The following is a 9,343-nucleotide window of genomic DNA, read 5'->3' as shown; positions in this document are numbered from 1 at the left end:
TTAACATACCGTTCTTTAAATAAAAGTTATTAAAATATATTTAATTTTATCGGCTCCATATAATTAAGAGAATGTAAATTTATGATGTTTACTAGGCCAATAAATCAGCCCTTCACCCGTGATGATATTGATTTTCGATATATCGTCCATTAGTATCAACACAGATTGGGGGTGGGTGGGTATTGGACTAGATGTTTACGTGTTATTACAGAATCCCACGTTTATTAGTCATATGAGTATAATAGTACACGGTATAACGATAAATTCTAAATTCAAATTAGCCTGTTAACTTTCCCAGACTGGGGTCGGTGGTGGACTTGTAATTGTATGCTGATTTCATATATGTATTGTGGCTGAAATTTCTTTGGATAATTTACATGATCTAAGCACACAACTAAATAAATAGCCATGATTACCAGTGAAGAAAACCCGGGAAGTTCTTTATCTTTCTTGTACATGTGGAAACTGTATATATTGCTCAAATGACACCCATATATTATACACCGTAGGGTTATCATATCGGAACCATGGCTAACGAAGATGCGGAGTTCATTGCATTTTCAACATGCGCAATGGAGAGAATGCTAGCATACCTCTACGCTACTGTCATGTACTGTGGTTGACATTTTTTGTGTGGATATTGTACTTGTGGAAATTTTACATATTCTAAGCATACAGCTAACCAAAATGACTGCCCCCGCGTGCTCGAAAACTCAGCCTGAATTAGTCCAAACTGCACTATCTTTAGCATTTATTTAAAATAAGGAAAATGATTTTTGCTAGACTGAATGATATCAGCTTCTAAAAGTGCAGTGAATGCATTACAATATATTTAAAATGTATACATAGTTAGCAGGTTTTTTTAAATAAAAAACAAAAACAAACAATTTCCCTCTGAAGTTTAGGCGGTGAAAATGACAAACTCAGCTAGCAGTTTTTTTTAAATTTTTTTATTGTTGCACATCTGAAATAAGGCCAGTATGTATATTCTATAACCCAAATTACATCCATCTAGCATACACCAAAATAAAGTGAATTTAAAGTTGTTTTTACAATATCTAAGACATACAAGGTCTTTTTAAATAGCCACAAAAACCAGTAAGAAAAACCTGGGAAATTAATTGTCTTTAAAAATCTAATCGTATACAAAAAAGGTAACTGTAGAGCGCCACCTTAAAACAAATATGAAAATTTGTGCCATTATTTTTCTTATTTTCATAAATGAATCATCAAAGTATGATCTTCTCAACAAAAGGATACATTCACATTGATGTTATGCGTGAAAATAAGCTAATTATCCTACTTTTGCTTATACGATATGCCTCGTAGCAGTATTAAGTATGCAAGGACCTTAATTATGGTTGGAAATTAGTAGTATTTAGACTATAATTGTATTGACTATGTACTGCCAAGCTTCATCTTCGTTTTCCAGTTATCTTTTAACTTATCTTATCTTAATCTACCCAATGAATGAATAAGTGTGTGTCATATTTAATCCTCCCTCATTCTCCGTGGATATTAATGCATCGTATTTAATTCTTTCTACGTTTCCATCCCATACAAAGTTTAAAAAGTACGATTTCGTTCTGCTTCAACTTTTGCTGATGAATTTGGCAGTTCTGAAAAAAGCTGTATGAATATTGACAGAACAAGAGTTTTTACAACAATTACTTGACCTACAGCTGAAAGATGTCTTTGACTCCAGCTTGCCAGTATTCTTTTTGCCTTTCGTTATTTTCTTCCTATAATTAATTTCCATCAGGTGATTATAAGTCTCGAGAAAAAGTTATGCCAAGGAGTGTAAAGTTAGAAGAAGACCAGTTTAGTACCATATCGGGACATTTTCTTTCACTGGAAAATTCTTGCCTCCAATCCAAAGAGACGTTGCTTTTGTTATGTTACATTTATGTCCAGATAATAGAAGAAGAAAAAAAAACATTGCAAGCTATTCTTTTTTGCATTAAGAGAATGTCGAGATCCATCGAGAAAAGAGTCATTGGCATACTGACCCAATTTATACTCAATGACTTCAAAGATGTCCCCGTACATCCACATTTTGCTTTAAATTTATAACTAAAATCTCAACATTGATGATAGACAAATAAGGTACAAGAGGATCACCTTGGTGATGTCCTCTTTCAAGTCTAAAATATGATGAGATATTTCCATTATTTATAGCACATTTTGAATTATTACTAAACAGCATAAACCACTAACAAAAGGAATCATCAAAGTTAAAAGAATGTAAAGCTGTTCCATATAAAGTTCCGGTTAATTGAGTCGGTTTTTTTTCTCAAAGTCTATTAACAATAATAAACCATATGTTTTCATTCTTTATTGGTCGATGATATCATATAATAGTCTGACATTTCTCCAATGAATCTTACTCTTCAGAATCCTTTTTGAGTATCAATGATTATCGGTGGAAGAACGTTTTAATTCTAGCTGAAATAATTCCGGAAACAATCATATAGTCACTATCTAGGGTTGATATATTAGGTCTCCAATTTTCCTTTGGCAGACATGTGATGACACCTTGAGTCTACAAATCTGACAAGTTTCTAATAGTATATTATATTCACAATTTAGTGATCTGCATATACATCTCCCAATAGAATGTATAGAACTCTGCAGTAATAGATGTAGGTGGAAGCCAGTGAGGAGGCTCTATAGAGATTGCCAGATATAAGTGATTATTGTTGCAGTGAAGTGGTGGTTCTGGTGGATCATTACAAAATATGGGGAAAATGTGTTTTTGAGTTTAGAAATCTTGGATGATACAGTAGAGGTGCAGTTTTGAAACATTCTCCACCTTGTTTATTTGTCTCATTGCAGTTTATGTACTTGTTTCTTACAATGTTTGTCAATTACATTCATTAGTAATATTCCTCAGTTACCTTTATTAGTACTAATTGTTTGGCACATAGTGAGTAATAACTGTCATTGTCACAAGTAAGTAGTGGGGAAAAATTATTACAAACAAAATTATCTACAAGCATGAGTGGAAAGACAGACCAATGCAAGAAACAAAAGAAAACCAGATCACATAGTTGTTTCTTAATGGAGGAATCTAACACAAGTTTGAGTGATGCAGGCTTGAGTGCAATTCAACTGGACTTAGAGGAAATAAAGTAAAACCTTAGATGAAGTATTTCGAAAGCAGATTTCTCATCTGCTATTGATTATCTGGTGAAAAAAATGATCTTATGGAAATTGTCTCAACTATTCATGGATGGATCGGGTCAAGTGTTGGGGTGTGTGTCCTGAATTTCATAAGGGCTCTGACTTTCCTCGAAAGGGCACCAAAGAAAAAGCCTTTGTGTCTATTTAGTCAAAGTGTGCTTCATGCCCAATAAACGTGCGCAAGAATAAAACGATGGTCAAATTTCAAGTGACAAGTGACTGTACGTTTGTGTGTGTGTCCGTTTTGTTTAGCTTTTTTTATGTCGGGGCGAGGGTGTCCAAACAATCTAATTAAAATCAAATCTCCACTGGTATACATGAAGAGCTGGCAACGACCATCTAGGGGTCATGTTCTGGTAACCTATGTTATTACCATAATCGCTAATTTTATCAACCAATCAGCTGAAGTCTTATATCTTCGCGTTTGGAGACTGAGCAGTGTAGACGAAGAGCATGAATGTGTACCGAACGATTTGATTCACTTTCAGATTTTTGAAAGCTGCATTTCCACTGGCTAATTTAAATGTCACCATAAATGACCCTTAAGTGGTCGTCGTAAAATCTTCACATAGACAGCGGAGATCTGATTTTAATCACACTGGAGTGAGGGAACCGGGTGTTTATGTTTTATTTTATGCGAGGGCGAGGGCGAGGGAGTCCGGGAACCCAAGCTCCTTCCCACCCACCCAATCCCGCCCTGACTTTTGTGAGGTTATTATTTGAGAACGCGAAGGAAGATCTGAGAAGGGAGATGGTTGTATAATGTGAAAGAGCTGAAAAGGAGAGGACAGGAGAGTTGATGGCTAGGATTGATTTACTGGAATTTGAGAACACCAATTGCAGGGAAAATTACAAGAAACAAAGAAGGAAAATGATAAAATGAGGAGTGACCTAAAAGAATCGGGAGACTGAAGCAAGCAAGTGGAAATTCAAACCAGATCGAACAATACTGGAGGAAGCTGAATATTAACGTGTTAGGGCTGGAGGAGGAGGAAATCTGAGAGAGAGAGAGAGAGACAGAGAGAACGAGAACTCCAAAATTGGTGAAGGAATTCACAAGGATTAACTTAGCTCACAAACGACAAGTGGCGGTGCATAGGATTTCCGGCAGACAGGGGCAAACAATATAATAGTAAATTGGAGGTTCTAGATCAAACGTAGGAGACCAGTGTTATCTTATAAGATGTGGGATTCTGGACCAGTTGAACTATGAAGTGATGATATATATTTGTTTTCTGGGCCAGAAGAGGTATGTGGTGATCAGATTGATGTGAGATGGGGGTTCTGGACCAACCATAGGAAATGCATTGTATTTTTCATGTAAAAAATGGTTTTCTATGTTTCATATGAAACTCATGGTATTCTAATAAATAAAAAAAACATGGGGGTTCTGGACCACTGAATGTTGATTCGGGCGATGTTGTTTCTGTACCAATGTGTGCATATTAGACCCTTATTATCAGTATAAGGGGTTGCTCACCAGATAATATGTATTTTTGAGAGGGTGACGTATGTAAAGTGAAGTAGTTCGCATTTAAAACATGCACAATGGAGAGAATGATGGCATACCTCTATGCTACATTAATGTAATGTGGATGATATTTCTTTTGGATATTGTACGTTTGGAAATTGTACATGATTTAAGCACACTGCTAACTAAAATGACTGCTCCCTTGTGTTAAAAAATCAGCCTGAATTAGTCTAAAGTACACTATACATAGCAGCTATTAAAATAGGGAAAATGAATTTTGCCAGACTAGACAATACCAGCTTCTGAAAGTGCAATGAATGAATTACCAAATATATGAAATGTAAAAAAAAGTTATCGGCTCTTTTTTATACAATTTACCTCTGAAGTTCAGGAAGTGAAAATGACCAAGTAGAGCTAGCACTTTTTTGAAAGGTGCACATCTGAAGTAAGGCCAAGCTGTATACTCTATAACCCATAGTACACCCATCAATCATACACCAAAATAAAGGGAATTAAAGGTTCTTTGCATTATGCCTAAGATACACAAGGTCTTTTTAAATAGCCAGTATAACCAGTGAGGAAAGCCGGGGAAATTCTTTTTCTTTAAAATCCTAACCCTATGCAAAATACGAAACTGTTGAGCGCCACCATAAGCAATGGAACAGGCATCTTCTTTTCATGAACCTACGTTTCCAGAGGCGGCAGAGCTGCCGCCATGGCCGTGGCCATATATATCAGCGCCACCCGAGCAGGATGAGAGCGTCAAAGATACCATCGACGATAATTTAAAACGTTTTGACGAGGCTGTGGCGATGGCTAATAAGGATCTGAGTTGTATTCCAGAGATTATTTTTGGAGGAGGAGGAGGACCATGATGTGCAGAAGATGACCAGTGGATGAGAAGATTTTATGGCCATCAGAGGCGTACGCAGCGATACAAGCAGCAATATCATATCAGGCATAAGCTCAAGCATTTTGCAAAACTAGATTAATTTTGTCATTGGATTAGCCTAGTCACTCGTGCTCCACTTCCAGGTCGCATGAAATTTATCAAGCTCGATTACGCGTTTAAGCGTAGTTTTGAGATGATGGGGTTACCAGGACAGGCTGCGAAAACCCGTTTCTGGCAAACACGTGTCAGGAGCGTACGATAACATTAGTTTGGAGGCACTAACACTAGCGACAAGGTCTCCAACGCCGAGGTCTGGATCCACGAGTTAAATTTATCAGGATAACCAAACCATTTGACGAGAGACTTTTTAAAAATCTTTTGTTGAATGACTTTATCGCTCTTGAAAACATCCTGGCTGGTTTTCTGTAATCCCTGTTTGTAACCAGAACCTTCGATGGACTCCCTTGAGACATCTTTAAGCGCGTACGTGACCGGCATCCATTTCTTTACTGTATCCACCATAAACACTTCCTCGGTCCAGTTGGGTGTGTATCCTTTCTCAAATGTGCTTTTTGTCTGCTGATTCTCACGTGGTCATCCGTTTTAAATTTATGCCAAAAAAAAAAAAAAATAATAAGGAGTCAGACACTTCTTGTTTTTGGTCTCCCTTAAACGCTTCCGTGGGCGTCATTTTGATACTTCTATGCCTCGTGTGATTGTACTGGTTTATGGTATCTGGCAAAAATCTAAATACCGGATGGTATTATCGCTGGTAAATCTCTTCCACGTGCGGTTTTTTAGAGTTCTATTAAATAACGCACGACAGTATATATGACCTGATTGTGTGTGTCGACCAAGTCCACGTTATGTTTTAAGCCAGTCCGAAGCTTCAAGAGTCATAGTTGTAATATTGTTTGTAAAAGTGATGGTCGATTAATGTTTCATTGAAATGATTTTCAAAAAATTCTTTAAGTTTAGTTACCATCTCGCTTTGCGTTCAGCATTAGTTACCATCTCGCTTTGCGTTCAGCATTAAGAGGTTAGTGTTAGGACTGGGCGGCCTGGTGTCAAGATAATGTGATTGGGTGGGACATCATGGTACATGTCTGCGGCATGATGGCCCAGTGCTAGACATAACTATAAACTGCCACATTGCAGACATCGTACCGATATGACTGAAAATTTTTTAAAGCTACGTTAAAAATCCAAATCACATCACAACACGCCATCTTGTATATAAAGTCCTTGTCAAATTTTACTGAAACAACCTTCAAACCCATCATGGTGAAGACAACAAATTTGCACTTCTTTCTTCCAGAGCACAACATTTGTCCCTGAATCATGACTGGTATCCAATGTGAGGCCCGATGATGATAACTTGAGGTAAGGCACAATGTTATGGTTAATGACCTTGTTTTTGCTTGTATATGGGCATTTCACTTTCACAGGAGTAGTATCCTTAATTATCCTATCTGGAGTTGCTGACAAAAAATGAAACTGATCACTAATAAATAAACAACAAGGTTATTCATGATACCTTCTAATTGTTCAAATTTATTTAAGGCTACTGCTTCATATTTTATGCGATGGAGAATATGTGCAGTGCAAATTGACATGAGAATGCAAAGTGATCTAGCCACCGCTTGTTTGTCCTTCCTATAAAAACCTTTTCAGATAGAACCAAACACTGAGGCAGTAAGTATTTTGCACCTCTCGTCACCCCATTGTTTACAGAAGGACTGATTTTGTGCTGCTTCCTGGATTAGGTTAGCCTGGCCTTTGGTAATTTGTGTTTTCTTTCTCAAGAAAATGTTCTTTAATGGTTATTGTCTTGTCTTGATGATCTTTGCTAAATGCTGGTATGTTAGCTAGGGGGAAGAGATGGCGCACTGACATCTTGATGGAACCATTATAATTCAAACAAACACGATCTGGGTAGGATTCTTGTGCACGATAAGTGGTAGGGCATGGGTCAAATTGTAGGGTTCTATCATTTCCACGAATTGTCTGCATGTGATGTGTCTTGAGAGGAGAACCTTTGTGCGGCTTTGCTTTATTAAATGTCTGCAGTACCTGAGTGCATGTCAGTTCGGACAAAATGATTCCATTTGGTAAAAACCTGAAACTTGCATACAAGACCGTAACAACATGTTTGCAGTGAGCTGAGGGGCCTTGTCCAGCATCACATTCACACTGAGCTTCTTGCACTACCCCGTTTTCATCCAGTGACATGTCTACCTTATAAGTTACTGACTTCTTCATTTCAGCCCATACAATGGATAAGATAAATGTCAAACCTCTTTCAGGGCATGAACTCTCTCTAACATCGCAAGTACCTCTCTTCATACATGTCTGCACTTGGCATCAAAGTCCTTGCAATGCTGAGATAGGTACTCTGTCAACCTTTCCATAACGAATTGAGAAACATTGCTGGTCATTCCAACATGGGCATCCTTGTGTGTATCTTGACTTGGAATATCCATCTTGAACTCTGGATCAGTAGTAACAGACAATGAATTTTTATCATAAACCTCCAATCTGTAACGAAATACAATAAAGATTAAAAGTTGTTTGCTGTTTGTTCCAGCATTTATCATACACAGTTCATTTCACTGGCCCTGTTTGTCTCCTGATACCAGCCAAACTACATAAGCATTGTTGTTTACCACCTTTGTTGAATTAAGATAACTTACTATCTAGGATACTCGTGTTAGTGGTGAGTAGTAACCAGAATTAGACCCTCTTAAATATTTATTGTCATTATTACTTGACATTCAAATAAATTATACGATCAAATAAATTATGAATATTACTTTCAAACTAATTGTGATAATGTATAAAAGTTTTTTTTGTGATTATTTATATTGCAGGAGATTTGCCTGTTTTAATTTCATTGTTGTAATTACATATAATGTATACTCTAGTTGGGATTTTAAAAAACACGACCTCTTCCATACCTCATAAACACCATTAAAAAGATAAAAGTTCACCATGACAAGACAGTTATGATTTTTGTAGATATCTATTATAGCACTTATTATCTTTCACCTTGAAAACATAGCATATGCTTGGAGAGAGTGGGAGAGATGCAGCAACATCTGATCTGTTCTTTCCTGTAACATGGTTACTAACAAGCATAATTGGATGTTGGCGTTTCAAACAACAATCAATGAGTCATTCACACCTGTGTACTAAAACTCTTTTGTATACATTTTGTGTATGTATTAAATAGATTTAAAAAAATTAAATATGCAGGATTTGTGTCAATACCACTAGGGCTTAAATTTTCTATAATCATCTACTCTATGATATATGCCCATCTATTGCGCACTAAACAAAACTCAGCTGGACATTACCCAAACAATTACAAATTATGTAACTTGGATGCATCCAAGTCAAGTACTAATAACATATGTCATTGAATCCAGTATTTGATTCTGTAATCATATGAAAATGGGACTCGTACTCGTGTAAACTTTTGCTGATATTCAACTATAACCTATTTTTGACGTCGGCATCTTTAGACAACGTCAATGCATCCTTGTTTGGATCATGCTAAGAAAAGTGTACATTCACTTACCTTATAATGAGCTCCTTTTTCAGACAAGACACCTTGGCAATTCTTTTCTTTAACTCTTCTCATAGTTCTGGAAGAGTCCATGATTCATAAGCTGAACTTTTAATGTTACTATTCCTAGTCTGTCGTTATGAACCGAGTTCACTAGTAGTGCCACCTAGTGGATTTATCACTGTGATAACCCCATTGAGGGTACAAAAAACAGTTTATATGCAAAAAT

This window comes from Sinohyriopsis cumingii, chromosome 17 (genome assembly GCF_028554795.1).
Source record: "Sinohyriopsis cumingii isolate HCF-2022 chromosome 17, ASM2855479v2, whole genome shotgun sequence".
Taxonomy (NCBI): domain Eukaryota; kingdom Metazoa; phylum Mollusca; class Bivalvia; order Unionida; family Unionidae; genus Sinohyriopsis; species Sinohyriopsis cumingii.
Note: the sequence above shows the minus strand (reverse complement) of the source record.